This window comes from Chionomys nivalis, chromosome 7 (genome assembly GCF_950005125.1).
Source record: "Chionomys nivalis chromosome 7, mChiNiv1.1, whole genome shotgun sequence".
Lineage (NCBI taxonomy): Eukaryota > Metazoa > Chordata > Mammalia > Rodentia > Cricetidae > Chionomys > Chionomys nivalis.
The window spans coordinates 9,625,901-9,642,290 of NC_080092.1; positions in this window are offsets into that span (position 1 = coordinate 9,625,901).

The following is a 16,390-nucleotide window of genomic DNA, read 5'->3' on the forward strand; positions in this document are numbered from 1 at the left end:
TTAGGGCAACAGAGACCAATCCATCTTGTTTACAGACACTCACCTAGCTTACAATTGCTCAAATATTTGGAGATGGAATGGGAACAGCACCTCCCCTCCCTGTGGACAGATGTGAGGCTTCCTGAGGGCACCGTATTTTGATATCACTGAGCTGGACCAGAGCAGAACTCTCCACAGAGGCAGGGTTTTCTTCCAAGGATCGAGGTGCAGCGGAGCAGAGCATTGCCGGCAGACAAAGCATCCAGACTAGGAATAAAGCACCGCACCCTCTGCACCCTGTTCTCTGCAAATATGCTAGCAAAAATGTGGGGTATGGCAGCCCTTCATATCCAGGGCTTCCACAAACTCCGCCTACCACATGGCAGAAATATTTAAAGGATCTGAGATCACTCAGTGGTTGAAGCACCTGCTGAAAAATTGTGAGCTCTGGAGTCTGGATCCCCAGAAACCCACATAAATGTTGGGTAAGTAACCCCGGCCTTAGAAAGACAAGGTGAGGATCTCCAGAGCAAGCTGGCCAGTGACAACCTCCCCAGTCACTTGGCAACTCCCACATCAGAATCTCTAGCCTGCTGTTCTCCTTCTGTCCCCAGCCTGGTTGTGTCTTTGGTCACCATAACTAGATCTCAGCGAAAACTCGGCTAATGAGCCCAAAGTCAAATGCTTGTTCTTTGTATTGCCCTAAAGCCATCTCAGCCCCTACCTCTTGCTTACAACCTGCCCTTCGGACATGATCTCCAGAGTCATTACCATAAATACTCCTCAATTCCCACTGACCCCACCGTCATCCAAGCCACCAACAGCCCTGAGAAGCCCTGTCCCAGCCTGAAATTTTGTCCCCTTCCTGCCCCTTGAGATCCATGTCACATTCCAGGGTACACAATAGAAAAGCAGCTACCTGACTGAGGTTAAAAATTACAAATGTAGTCAGGTAATGGTGGTACACACCTTTAATCCCAGCACTCGGGAGGTAGGCAGATCTCCGTGAGTTCAAGTCCAGCCTGACTACAGAGAGAGTTCCAAAGCTTCACAGAGAAACCCTGTCTTTAAAAAAAAAAAATACAAATGTACAGCCCAGCGTGGTGGTACACACCTTTGAATTGAGTTCAAGGTCACCCTGGTCTACACAGCAAGTTCCAGGCCAGTGAGAGGCACAGAGTAAGAACTTGTCTAAAATTAATAATAATTACAAAGACATGGTGAAACAAGATGGCTCAAAAGGAAAAGGTACCAAACCTGAGGACAAAGAGTTCAGTCCCCAGAATGCACACAGTGGAAGGAAAGCACCAACTCCTGCAGCTGTGCTCTGCCCTCCACATGTGGGCCGTGCACACACATGCACACACACACATACACACTAAAAATGTACCAAAAACAATTTACAAAGAAATTTGCCTATAGTCCATATGTCCACAGCCTAGCAGAACACAGCAGCTGCCATTTAACCAGGCAGTGATTAAATATTTCTGAAATCAGAAAAAGAGCCAGAGCTAGCACAGCCCACTCCCTAGAACCACTGCAGATAAAGGAGGTGTGTTCCTCCAGAAGGGACTAAAATGAGTGCTGTGCACCCCAAAACTCTTTCTGTTCCAGTCCAAAGGAACTTCTCTTGCTGTGCTTAGGACTGTATCCCCAACTTCTGTCCTTTGGGAGACATGGAAGCCGCAGACACACCAGGTTCCAGTAGGCGGCCAGGTCTCCAAGTTGGCCCAAGAAAGAGCATCACTAGGGGAAGGTTCCATCTCACCTCAGGGAGACGGTTTCCATGGGGAAGCCCTGCTGTGTTCAGATGTGGATCCAGAAACCCAGGTGTGTTCCAAACACTGAGGATCGCTGGTTGGCCACTGGTCAGTTCTGGAAGGCTTTGGAAGGCTCCAACACGAGCGCAAACACTGGGCATCATCTGCTCTGCCCCCCCCCGTGTCCCTGCCACCTGAAACCCAGCAGGCAGCCTAGGGACCAAAGAAGCTCAAGTAGAAGCAGAACACAAGGATGGTATGTGAAACCCACAGAAGGCTGAAATGGACAGGAACCCCCTTTGCATCCTACCAATGGATCTGAGAAGGGTAATGGAGTTGGAAACACCCACATAGTGTTAAATAAAAATAATAATAAAATTGAGGACATCAAGATGGCTCAGCAGATAAAAGTGCTTGCCACCAAGACTGATGACCTGAGTTCATTCTCCAGGACCTACATAGTAGGAGAGGAATGACTACCACAAGTTGTCTCCAGACCTCTAAATGCACACTGTGACACATGTATTCTAGTCATATTCTCTCTATATAGATAGATAGATAGATAGATAGATAGATAGATAGATAGATAGAAGATAGATAGATAGATAGATAGATAGATAGATAGATATAGATATAGATATATATCTTCCTTTCTCATAAATGCTATTTTACTAAAAGTTTAAGCATTCCCTACCTGTTTTTGTATCCTGATGAAGTGCTACACCAAGCATGTCCCATTCTTCTACGAGTAAGTCAAGCCGCACATATTCATATCAAATTACCAGTGCCCACAGTTGAGAAAGCTGAGGCCTAGGGCAGTCCTGCAAGCTTCTCAAGGCCACACTGCCAAGAGGCACAGTGGAGGCTGCCTCTCAACCTGCCCCCTTGGGGGACTCTGATATGCCGAAATCACAGATCCTCACAAGACTGCTACTCTTGGTGTCCCTGCTTGGGCAAGGGGAAGGTTAGGAAGCACACCTTGCATCCTCAAGGAGGTAAAAGTGTTGTAAAAGAGGTCAGCAACTGTTGGGGTGCTCTATTCTGTGGTGTAGCTGCCCGTGCTCTTGTAAGCAATCCACCATCCATGCTCCTGGTGAGTGACCTTCACCAGGATGGACTCGGTGAAATCGTTTGCCTGGTCTATGGCTGCCTTCTCTGTCCGAAGTGAAAGGGAATGGACTCCCAGGTGTCCAACAGCAACTCTTCCGAGCACTTTCACCAGTATAGACCTGGTGACTGGGTCAGTGGAAGAACGCTTGCTCTTGCCCTTGGTTCAAGTCCCAGCATTCACGTGACAGCTCACAACTGTTACTTCAGTCCTAGGGGTTCTGATGACCTCCTTTGGTTTCCATGGGCACCAGACACACATGCAGTATACAAACATACATGCAAGCAAAACACTCATACACATAAAACAAATAAAAGAGAGAGAGAAAGAGAGAACTGGACATGGTGGACCACCTAGATCAATAACAGACCCTGCACCAAGAAAAAAAAAAGGTAGACAGCAACCGATGAGTGACAACCAAGGTTACCTCAAGAAATATGTACAGATTCTTGTGTGTGTTCACACACACACAAAGAAGTGAAAGTAGACCATCGACCTTCAACCTTCACCCCGTGCAGGCTGTCAACAAGGTCTAGAGACATTCCGGCTGTCACCTGGGCAGACGTCAGCTCCAGCGCTACTTGCCGAGCAGCTCAGGACAGTCCTAACACCTTCACTAAGAGAAACCTGGATCCACACTCAGAAGTAACTGTGCTCAGCTGAAGGAGCATGGGCGGCCTATCACCAGCAAAGACGGTGTCTTAGTTAGGGTTTCACTGCTATGATAAAACACCGTGACCAAAAGGAACCTGGGGATAAAAGGGTTTGTTTCACAAATGGGAGGTCAGAATCCATCACCAAAAGAAGTCAAGGCAGGAATAGAGAGCGTGGAGGAACACTGCTTACTGGTTTGCTCGCCATGACTTGTTCAGGCCTCTTTGTTTTACAACACCTGCCCAGGGATAGCACTACCCACAATAAGATGGGCCCTCCCACATCAATTATTAATCAAGAAAATAGCCTACACGGCAGGCAATCTTATAGAGACACTTTCTCAATTGAAGTTCATCTTCCCAGATAATTGTAGCTTGTGTCAAGATGACAAAAAACAGATCAAAGGAGAGGCCTGAGTACTGATGCTTCTCCACCCAGCACCCTCCTGTCAGGGACCTTCCAACTCTCGCTTCTTTTAAGTTCTTCATGACAGGGTTTCTCTATGCAGCCCTGGCTGTCCTGGAACTCTCTCTGTAGACCAGGCTGGACTCGAACTCACAGATATCCCCCTGCCTCTGCCTCCCAAGTGCTGGGATTAAAGGGCCTTCCTGTTCTCATCCCAGCTCCAGGAGTGATGGCTCAGCCGGTCCATCAGGGATTTCAGGGGTTAGAGTTCACTGGGTTGTTACCTTGAGAATTCAGCTCCACCCCGCAACAACCAGAGAATCTTAGCCCAACTGACTAAGTTGAAGCAGGCAGGCAATTCCCTGGAAAGGCTCCAGAAAGAGCCATGGGCTGCAATTCACAAGGGGATCCCTCCCTTCATCTTAGAGAAATGAAGAAGAAAAAGAAGCTACGAGGTTTCTGACCCCACAAGGCAGTCAGCAGTATTCATCCTTCTGGAACTGGGCTGCATGGATTCTAGATTTTAATAGCTATTTATGTGCATATGTGGGGGCAGGTGTGGGGATAGGTCATAAAACTAGAAAGTGCCCATGAGAGGAGGAACAAGGTGATGAGGAATGGAGGGGTAGACAAAAGAATACAAGTAACAAGAAGGCAGAAAAGAGGAATGAATGGGAACGGGGTAAACTGAGGAAGGGGTGCAAGGAAGAGGGAAGGAGAATTTAAATGTGCGTTCATGTGTTTGTGTGTGTGTGCACGTGCTTGCGTGCATGTGCATGTGTGTGCATAAGCGTGTGTGTACCTACACATGTGTGTGCATGTGTGTATGCACACGAGCATGTGTGTGTTTGAAAATGCCATAATGGAACTCAATACTTTATATGCTAACTTTAAAATAAGAATATAAGACTGTTTACAGGATGAACAAAGTGTGGACAAAATGAGGAAAAGGACAGGTTAGAAGTGAGAAGTCCTGCCGAGCGCCCCAGCAAGATGTCACACTCAGGGGGTCTGGGAGTTCTGGTGTGTCCCCTAAAAGCTTCCTTTAACAACCTGCCAGCCCCCTACCCCAAAGACAAGAGCACAGCCAGGAAGCCACTCAGAGGGATAGGAGCAGGGTGAGAAGAGACATTTTATCCTTTACATAAAAACACGTCTGGATGTACCCTGGTGGCTCAGCAGGTTTGCAGAGAAGAATCCACAGTGACCTGTCGCTAAGGAACAAGGTTTGTGACACCTTCAACAAAATAATGCTCACTAAGGACAAAACCCCATGGAAGACCAATGCGCTCTGCTTGACCCGTTCTCCCAGAGCCCATGGTGGAGACAGGGACCGTGCCCCCCCAGGGAGGGGCATCTCTTCACTACCCCTCAACCCCTACTTCCCATCCTCTGTGCCTTCACACACACACACACACACACACATACATATATACATGCACACACACACATGTGCACACACATACTATATACATGCACACACATACACATACATGTGCACACACGCACGCACACACACACCAGCCTGGAAACACTCCATGGATGATTAGACAACACAAACAAGGAAGAGGAATTTGACAGGGGTTACAGGGAGCCCTGGGCTCTGGGCAGTCTTTAAACTGTAAAACAGGATTTTGAACACAGGGAACCATGGAACCCCTGAAAAGGAGTGTTATGACCAGGCTTTGGAGGGATCATTTCTGTCCATTTCCTACATATTCATTCCTTCAAGCCCATGTCATGGGGGCTCCTGAACCCCTACCCTGTACTAAAGGCTCAGTGGAGTGTCTGTCCTTGTAAATTTCACCCTCATCTACAGAATTCTCTTGACCTCCAGAAAGCACTCGATGGGGACACGCCCCACCAACGCCAGTTCCTTGGGGTGAATTCTGGCACTAAAGCACATTACTGAGCACACGGACCCACACAAAGTGCATCTTTCGTCTCAGGAACAACAACCCCATGAACCTGGGCCTACTGCACATTTGTTTTCTCAATGAAGACTCCACAGTCAGAGAGGTTAAGTAATTTACCCAAAGACAACCAGTCAGGCAGAATATACACTCAGACTCGGCAGCTCAGCAATGGTCAGCACTTCGTTGCCCTGGGTCACTTCCATTGATTCTGGATTCCTGAGCTTTAGCAGAGTTCCGGGCAAAGCAAGAGGTAAAGGAAAGCAGGGTCTCTCCCAGCCACAAAAGTTTCAAGACACTACACAGTCACTGCACTTGGGACCAGGCTTTTCCTCCCACTCCCTTCTCAGCATCTCTACCATGTGGCCCAGAAAACTTTCCAGAAGAACTAGCTTCCACTGGGATCTCAGAGGCCGTTCACCTGGCTCCAGTGAGCTCGCGGCCCTCTTCAGAATGCGGTAGCCTCTGTGTAGAGTCGTGAGCATTGGTACAGAGGCTTCAGAAGTTCCTAAGAGTGACCCCATGGCAGAGCCACTGAGCTCCAATGTGGCCAGCTGCCACCCAAATGACTCAGGAGAAAGAGACCGCTCCCTCGAGGGGCTCATCAGCCGCTCATCAAATTGGTGAGACAAGCTTAGCCAAGCAAACATGGCGGGGAGCAAAGAGTTCAACTCCACTAACCATTAAGAAACAGTCAAGGTGGCTGCATCACCAAGGACAGCAGCCCTCGTCTGCCTCCAGGTACATCTCTCCCCAACACAGTCTGCTGGAGCCACCTGGGAGAGAGTCCAGCCAAGTGGTCTCTACCTCATTCGTGCCCCCCAAAACAGCATACCACAGAGGCGCTCTCGGCTGAGGTAAAGAGCCTGGCAGAAGTGACAAGGAGAATCCAAGAACTTTGCCTGACTGTCCCCTTCTGTGGGGCTAGGGAGAAGAATGTGGGGACTGGGGTACCTCCTTTCCATACTCCCAGAAGCCTTGGAAGGGAGGGGCAAGAGAGCAGAAAGGTGTGGGGCTAGTGACTAGTGCACACTGACTGCAGTCTCAGGCTGAGTACCGCAGGGTTTGGTAAGCCTGGTGCTGCTTATGTCCCCATCCGGAACCCTCCCCTAAGGGACAGTTTTGCACAGACAGTGAAGTACCAAAGAGGTACCCTGACAGCTCTGGTCAGAATGGGGGTGTCTACTCAGAGCTACTTAAAGCAACCCCACATTCTTCTCCTTCCAGGGGGCCTCGGAGGTAAGACACAGTCTAGCTGGGGCTGCTCCCCACCAGCCACACCTCGTGGGGCTTATTAGGAAGTCAACAGCACATAAACACAGTTCTTGCCACCAAGCATCTAGATCCCCGGGCGGTCCCTCCAAGCAAGCACAATGCGCCTGCAGGAGTTGTTGCCCAGTTACCAACTTCACCAGGCAATGGCCAAGCATCCCTGGACCCCCACAACCCTGACCCAAGTCCCAGCTGCCCCAAGATTACTTACACCTCTGTCTTCACCACCTGTGTGGGTGGCGAGCTCGTCCCGGGCTGGAAGCGGTGCGATGGCTCCGTCCTGGGGCTCGCTTCCCGCTCGCAGCCCCAGCCTCAACCTCTTCTGCTCCGGAGCATCGTCCTCCCTTCTCTGCCGGCCTTCCCTGCCTTCTCGCAGCTTGCCTACATCTTCAGGGCTGCTAGGGGGGCTGGCCATGGCTTCAGGTGGGGGTTTTCAGTGCCTACTCTAGGGGACTAGGAAGGAAGCAGGCGCCTCCCGCTGCAAGCGGCCTCGCGGTGGAAGCGGGGCTTCTGCGCTCGGGCTCGGGGTCCGCGCCGGGCAGCTCTGTGCTGCTCTGCTGGCTCTCCACCGCCCTCTCCTGGTCGTCATGGGCACTGCGGGTGGACGGCCAGGACTGTGTACCCACTACAGCAGGTACACAGTGGGTGCCCATTGAGGCAAAGCCCTGTCTCCAGCCAACTCACAACCGGTCCCTAGGAAGGAAACTAAAGGAGCGACACCCGGAGAGTTTGGGAGAGGATAGACAGCACAGTCACTCTGGTGGTTGGCTCTATTTGTGTTTGGAATGGTTTGGGGCCGCCTAGAAAATGGCATGGAGAACTCTGGAGAGCACGGCTGAGAGAAGGCTGGGTTTGTCAGCCGACACATTGGGGGGGGGGGGGGGTTGGGGGAAGGAGGTCAACAGCTACCTTCCCTTTATTGCTTTCCGTCTTTTTCTTATCTAGTTGTTTGTTTGTTTTTCCTGAGACAGGGACTCACTATGTAAACCAGGCTGGCCTCAGACTTACCCTAATTTGTCTTATTTACTTGTGGCGGAAGGGTCAGAAGACAACTCTTGGAAGTCAGTTCTTTCCTTCCACGGCGGGGTCCTGGGATGCACTCAGCTCCTCGGGCTTGGGCAGCAAACACTGGTACCAGCTGAGCCTTCCCTTTCTGTTTGTTTTATGATCATTGGTGTTTTGCTTGCAAGTATGTCTTGTGAGAGTGCCAGAAGCTGTGGGAGTGGAATTACAGACAGATGTGAGCTGCCATGTGTGTGCAGGGAATTGAACCGGGGTCCTCCAGAGCCATCTCTCCAGCCCCAAGCTGAGCCTTCTTGATGGCTCTGGTTTTGTTTGGTTGGGCTGGGTTGGATTGGGTTTGGGCTTGGGACAGGGTCTCTTCTGAAACTCGCTCTGTAGACCAGGCTGGCCTCAAATTCAGAGATCTGCCTGGCTCTGCCTCCCAGTGCTGGGATTAAAGGCCTGCGCCTACCTGGTTTATTGTTGCTTCTTTATAGACTTGTTTTTTGAGACAGGATCTCCCGTGTATTCCAGAATACCCTTGACCTTACAATCCTCCTGCCTTGGCTCCTAGTGTTGGGATTACAGACGGGCACCACCATACCCCGGAAACAGACTGTATTCAAAGTGGCTTCAAATTTACAGGAAAATGATCTGTGAAGTTCCTTAGCCCCCTTTCTCCCTCAGGTCCCTAACCCTCCACCATTAACTACTACTTTGGGGGAATGTGTTTATAACAACTGTGAGCCAATATTGATACATTGTTTTAAGGAAAGTCTATCGCTGACCTAGGGCTCTCTCCTGTAAGTGAATCTGGACAAATTACCAGACAAAAGGCAATTTAAGGGAGGGAGGGTCGAACTGGGCTCTTGGTTTGAAGATAGTCACTCATGATAGGGAAAGAGGGGAGGGTAGCAGGATGGACTCACCCCTGACTTCTTGAAGAAACTAGAAATAGAGAGGAATGCTGGCCCTTAGCTGGCTTTTTCCATTTTCCCCTTTTATTCAGTTCCACAGCCCCAGCCTTTGGCGTGGTGTCAACCACATTCAGGGTGGTTTTCTTCCCACTGGGTAAATTCTCTCTGGAAAACTCCTGAGCGACACCCAGAGGAATGCCGGAGGCATTGCTTAACCCAAACAGTTTGACAGTCCCACACCATCCTACAGAAGTTTGCTCCCTGGAGCTCTCCTACACTCGGCTTTCATTTCGGGGACTCTCCACAACTGCCCATACTGCCAAGTCCTCAGCTGTCAGGGGTTACTAGTGACTGTCATTTACCACCCCTATTGCCAGATATGAAAATCTAAGACAATTAAGGGAAGTGGGAGGTCAGCAATGCCCTGGCACTGTAGGAAAAGAGTGTTTGCAGAGCCGTGGGGTTAGTTCCCCAGGGAGCTCTCTTGGGCCTCTAGGTAGTGTGACCAGATTGATAGTGGGGGCAGGGAAAAGGCTGTAGCGAGAGGCTCCTCTGACTCCTGACCAAGACAGCAGATTCCTAGCTAAGGGCTTAAAGAGCAGGAATCTGAGGAACATGGATGGGGATTCCGCTGCTGTCAGCCTGAGACCAGACACCTCACTGTGTAGAATAAATACATCAGTGACAAGCAACCACAAAGAATTTGACAGCCATGGAGAACTCCAGGCAGAAAAGCCAACATGCATCACAGTGAAGGCCAGGGACACACACACCTGCTACAAAGCCCAGCCCAGCTGTGGCCAAGATAGCTCCATCCAGACAATGGTCAGCAGCAGGGCATCAGTAGGTACCAGTGATAATGGGACTTTTTCTGCAGCAGGTCTCAAAGATGCTGGGTTCTCATCCTTCCACGGTGAGGCTAATATATTTGAATATATTTGGCTCCCAGTTGGTGAAAGTATTGGTAAGTATCTTAGTTGGAGTTTTATTGCTGTGAAGGGACACCATGACCATGGCAACTCTTATAAAGAAAACATTTAATTGGGATGGCTCACTCACAGTTTCAGAGGTTCAGTCCATTGTCATCATGGCGGGTAGCATGACAACATGCAGGCAGATGTGGTGCTGGAGCTGAGAGTTCTTACGTTGATATGCAACACAAAGTCAACTGACAGTCTCACTGAGGGAAGCTTGAGCAAAAGAGACCTCAAATTCTGCCCCCACAATGACACACTTCCTCCAACAAGGCCACACCTCCTAATAGTGCCACTCCCTTTGGGAGTCGTTGTCTTTCAAACCTCCACAGTAAAGTGTAGCCTTATCCGAGGAGGCGTGTCACTGGGAGTGGGCTTTGAGGTGTGTTGTGGTTTGAAAGAAAATGACCACCGAAAGGAGGGCACTGTTAGGAGGTGTGACTCTGCTGTATTAGTGTGTCCTTGTTGGAGGAAATGTGCCACCTTGGAGGTGGGCTTTGAGGTCTCCTGCGTGTTCAAGTCAGACCCACTGTCTCAATTTATTTCCTGTTGCTTGTGCAAGATGCAGGACTCTCAGCTGCCTCTCCAGCACCATGTCTGCCCGCACACAGCCATGTCCCACCATGATGATAATGGACTAAACCTCTGAACTGTGAGCCACTCCAATTAAATGTTTTCCTTATAATAGTTGCCTTGGTCGTGGTGTCTCTCCACAGCAATAGAACAGTAACTAAGACACGGACAGGTGACCTTTTCCTCCCAAACCACACACTTTGATGCCCATGTGTCTTTGTTTATGACATCCTGGATTCTGCCCCCTCTGGAATATACCTCTCTCTCCATGACTAGAGTTTGTGAACGACACAGGGATGTTCAGTTGCCACCGGGGCTACCAGTGAGGCTTTCATCAGTTGAACCTGGAGGGTGCTATTCTGCCAGAGATTTAATTTTGAAAAATGTCTTGTTAATTATCAAACTACGAGTGGCAGACTGGCTGAGTAGCTCATGTCTGTAATCCCCGCACCTAGGTGACTGAGACAGAAGGATCAAAAGATTGGGGCCAGCTTGGGCTACACAGCAAGATCCTGTTCTCAAACAAATAGAAGACTGGAAGGACATTCTGTCAAGTTCAAAAGTTGCAACTCTGTACATCCTTTTTTCTCTCTGGGGTGACTGGAATCCTGCCTTTGGCTGAAGTTTAAGTGACTGATCTGTAAGGTTTCTGCTGAGCCACGCCCCCAGACCCTCACTGGGGCATTTGAGGCAGATGCTCCACCCCCAGGATCTTGTTCCTTCCTCCTCGATGCTAATATAACTGGGCATCTGCCAAAACCAGAAAACAAACAGGAAACCAGCCTCGCCCAGCTCCTACAGCCCTTCTTAGAGGCATCCCGGGCTCAGAAACATTTGTCTTGATTATCCAAATCTCCGCCCCCTTGTTCTGACTAAGTGGGCCTGCAAAGTGCCCCATTGTTTTCTCCCGTGGGGTGCTGATTGCCACAAGAGCTTTTTAATACCCACAGCAGCTCCGACAACAAAGACTAATCCTTGCCTTCTCCCAGAATGACTGCACGGTAAATTGCAGAGCTTAAGAGAAGAGTGTTAAAGGCAACGCCCACGCAGCCTGGTGTGTTGAGAGACTTGGGAGACATCTTTCTGCGGGGCTGTGTGGTAGACTGAGAGCAGGGGGTCCCGGAGAGGGCTGATGACCTGTAGCCAAGTCCTTCCCTGGCCACACACACACACACACACACACACACACACACACGTTAGAACACTTTGTTGCCAGCAGGTGGGGCTGTTTCGGGCGGTTTTAAACCGTGTTGAAGTAGGGACTAGTTAGGAAGTAGATCTCTGGGAGCGGGTCTTGGGGATTCCAACCTGAGCCCTTGACTTCCTGACCTGGGCACACTTGAGCAAGCAGTGCCCAGCACTGCTGCCACAGATCTGCCCACCACCATGCCATCTCCGTGGTGAAGGAGGGGGCCTCAAACTGTGAGCCAAACTCGGTCTCTCCTCCCACTAGTGGCTTCAGGGAAGTATTTTAATCACAACAACAAGAAAAATAACCAATACAGGCTTCAGAGTCACCATCACAGAGTATGGATTCTAATTTTTCTCTAGATTATTCTCTGTAGATCATTGTGTAAAAGAGAGATGAAAATGAGTTCTTGTGGGCAGAGAGACAAAAATCCACAGTGTTTTCCTAAATTCTTGAACTCCCTGAAGTTATACATGCAAAACTCCATTCTCTCTGAGAGGGAAATAGGATTCTATATTCGATTTGGGGGGTGAGGGGGTGCATTGTATGTATTTGTGCACATTTGTATGTGGGTACAAAGTTGGCAAAGTCAGTGTTGGGTATCTTCGATTTTTTCCTAATTTTGCAGAGCTAACATGAAACGACTCTTTTTTTTTTTTTGGTTTTTTTTTTTTTTTTGGTTTTTTTCGAGACAGGGTTTCTCTGTGGTTTTGAGCCTGTCCTGGAACTAGCTCTTGTAGACCAGGCTGGTCTCGAGGTCACAGAGATCCGCCTGCCTTTGCCTCCCAAGTGCTGGGATTAAAGGCGTGTGCCACCACCACCCGGCTTGTTTTTAACATTTTTTTTCCCGAGACGGGGTTTCTCTGTAATTTTGAGACCGGGTCTCTCGCTGAACCTGACGGCTACTGGTTCAACCAGACTGTCAGCCCACAAGCTCCAGGCTTTTCCTAGCTCTTCCTCCTTGGTGCTGGAATTACAGGCACACATTCAACTTCTATGCGGATGGGGATTGAACTCAGGCCCTCTTGGGTGTAGAGCAAGCACTTTACTGAAGGAGTCAGCTCCCAGCTCCCTGAACTCACATTTATAAGGGTGTCCATGACTCCCAGAAGACAAGAATCAATTCACATATGTATCCCAATATTTAATGTACTTTGGGATTTAGGAATGATCAAGAAGAGAAAAGTAGAGGGGGCAGGCTATGTATCTGAAGCATTTTGTGTGACCCGTCCAATTTCTTTCTTGCATTTACAAGGGTATTTGCCGATAGCCCAGGTTTCCAGATGGCCTGAGGAGAAAGCTCTTGATAGTTCCCAGGACTGGTAAGAGCCCTGGTAATAGTCGGAAAATACCAATAGCTGCTGGTTGGTGGCGTTTGCTGTGGGTTAAGCACTGCTCTGTGTGTTTTGTGTCCATTAATGAGGAAAGCCTCCTTATTACTCATAGGGTGGATGCTGCCCTTCTCCCATTTCACAGATGAGGAAAAGAAAGCCTGAGAAATAAGCCTGGTGCAGGACCAGCCAGGAAGAGATGGAGCAGAGACTTGTGTGGCAGCTGTCTGCCTCAACTGTGTGCTCGTAATCTAACAGGGATGCCATTTTCTAGAACTTTCTGACTTGCCTGCTTATGATAGCAAGGGCAATAATGTGTTTGAGATAACTCTCGGGTCTCGGACATCCTTGCCTTCACCGGTTTTCCCACTCTCATCCAGGGGCCTCCTCACACAAGTGTGCACGAGGAAGCCTCACCAATCGCACATTTGCGGTAGGAATTATGACCAAGGTGTGTCCAGCGCCTGTGTGGCACCTTCAGTTTCTACACAGGCACTCCTGCTCTGAGTGGAAAGAGCAAGGTCCTGGGAGAGCAGAGTCTATGTCCAGCACAGAAGACTAATATTGCCACCCAGTCACATCCAGAGATTCTAGAGCCAGCTAGGTGCCCATGAGGTCAGGGATGTCTCAGTAATCAACACAAAGTACAGGTGCCTATACCCTTAGGCTGAGCAAGAAGTCAAAACCTCCTAGTACTATGACCCAACAACCACAGCACCCTAACACTCCAAGCCCCAGTGCCACATTCGCCGGCACCAGGATCCTCCAGCACCACAATCCACAGGCACCAGGATCCACCAGCACCACAATCCACAGGCACCACAATCCTCCAGGACCACAATCCACAGGCGCCAGAATCCACCAGCACCACAATCCACAGGCACCACAAGCCACAGGCACCAGGATCCACCAGCACCACAATCCTCCAGCACCACAATCCACAGGCACCACAATCCTCCAACACCACAATCCACAGGCACCAGGATCCACCAGCACCACAATCCACAGGCACCACAAGCCACAGGCACCACAATCCACAGGCACCAGGATCCACCAGCACCACAATCCACAGGCACCAGGATCCACCAGCTCCACAATCCACAGGCACCAGGATCCACCAGCTCCACAATCCACAGGCACCAGGATCCACCAGCTCCACAATCCACAGGCACCAGGATCCACCAGCAGGGCCTCCACCACCAAATAACTTGACACAGCCACAGCAATCCCCATTCCTACATGCTTCCACACGTGCACGTCCACGAACACACACTAGTGAAGGGTCTGGGGATCTGAACAACAGCTAAACAAGCTGTCTGCTGTGTCCCAGGGACACCTCCTTTACATAAGAGTTGCTCCTCCCTCCTCTACTCTTTCTCCTTCTCTCTCCACTTTTCTCTCTCCTTCACTCTTCTCTCCCTCTCCCCCACTCTTCCTCTACCTCACATCCACCTTTCCTCCCTCTCCTTCTTCCTCCCTCTCCCCCCCTCTGCCCTACCCTTCCTCCCCTTCTGATCACTGCTTTCTGTCCTCACACTGTACTCCTGGTTTTTGGTTGGTTGGTTGGTTGGTTGGTTGGTTGGTTGGTTGGTTGGTTGGATTTTGGGTTTTCAAGACAGGATTTCTCTGTGAAACAGTCCTGGCTGTCCTGGAACTCACTTGGTAGACCAGGCTGGCCTCGAACTCACTGAGATCTGCCTGCCTCTGCCTCCCAAGTGCTCGGATTAAGGGCTTGTGCCACCACTGCCCGGCCTCTACTCCAGTTTTTAATAGCACCTTCTCCCTGCAGATACACTAGGACCCCAGCCATAGACTTGCTTCAGGGACAGGATCCTGCCTTCACCTTGGCCAGAGCAAATGTCCCTTCCTTCAGCCTGGAGAAAACTGGAGTCCTCCTCAACCTGCCCCTTCTGTCTCCTGCTCCTTCCCTTCCTTTCTTCTCCATCCTTTTTCCTACCCAAGTCTATACCTGTGGATATGTCAAACTTCAGCCTAAGGAAGGTGGCTTTGGTGACAGAAACAGGGCTTTGGTCAGCTGGCTGAGGAAACAGCCTATGCAGGCTCCAGGCTCAAGCACTCCTGTGATGACATCTTGGCCCTGATGTCTCATTGATTTGGGTACCAAGCCCCCACGAAGGATCAAAGACGGGAAAGGGTTAAATACAGAGATCTCACTGCACATGTGGACCCCAAGATGCACTGACTCAAAATGACACTGCCCGGCTGCATTAGCCACTCTTCTCGTTCCTCCAAACGCCTTGTGGGAAGCAATGAAAAGAAGTGAGGGTTTGTCTGGACTCATGATTTGAGGATAGAATCCATCATTGTAAGGGAAACATGGCGGCAGGAGCCTGAGGTCACATTGTACCTGCAATCAGGAAGTGGATAGACATGAATGCTGGTTGTCATGGTGATCCTGAATCCTGGGCAAGTTGACAATGAAGATGAACATTACACTGTCCCAGGCCAGAGCAGAGAGGCACTGGATACTGACTAGGAAACCTGGTACCAACATAGTGTATTCTTCCTCCACACTCTGCTTTCCTGACTTCTGCTCTCGTACCCAACAGAGGAAAACACAACAGCACAGAAGCAAAATGGTGCCTCATTTAGGCCCGTTGTCTGGAGTCCAGAGGCCCCCCAGGATATCTACTTTTCCTCTGCCTAGTCATTGATGTTTGACAAGTATTTAATCACCATGGGCCTCATTTTCCCCACCTATAAAATGGGGACTCTAAGAGCTCTTGGTCCTAGGGGGTATTGTTAGAACAGAACTGACTTCTTGAGAGGTTTCTAGAAATGTACCTAGAAGACCAAACAGTGCATAAACTTCTGTTATCACATATACGGCAACCATCTGATATCACCAGCAGCCTATGAGCAGAGAACCCAGACACCCCTTCTCTCATGAGAGTACCAGAACAAAGTCTGGGTTCATTCAGCAGGTGTGGGTGCCAAAATGGTGTCTGTTGATAGGATGGGAATTTTGCCTTTGGGAGGAGGTTTATTTTGTATAATTCATATACCTTCCAACAGACTCTGGCAAATGGCATTGATTTTTTTTTCACCTTTTTAATTACGGCAAAATTTAAGACTGGAATGTTTTCACCCCAGCTTGGCTCAGCAGACATCCAGGAGAGGCCAGAGCCCCAGAGTGAAGCACATGACTAGAAACTGCCTTTGCTGAACAGCACTGACTCCTGAGCTGAGAGCCTGGCCTTCGTAACTGATGGGATCCAAGGACGCAGGGCCTGTAAGAGGAAGCAGGTCACTATAGTGTACCTTTGAAGCTTCTATCTTGTCCTTGATGCCC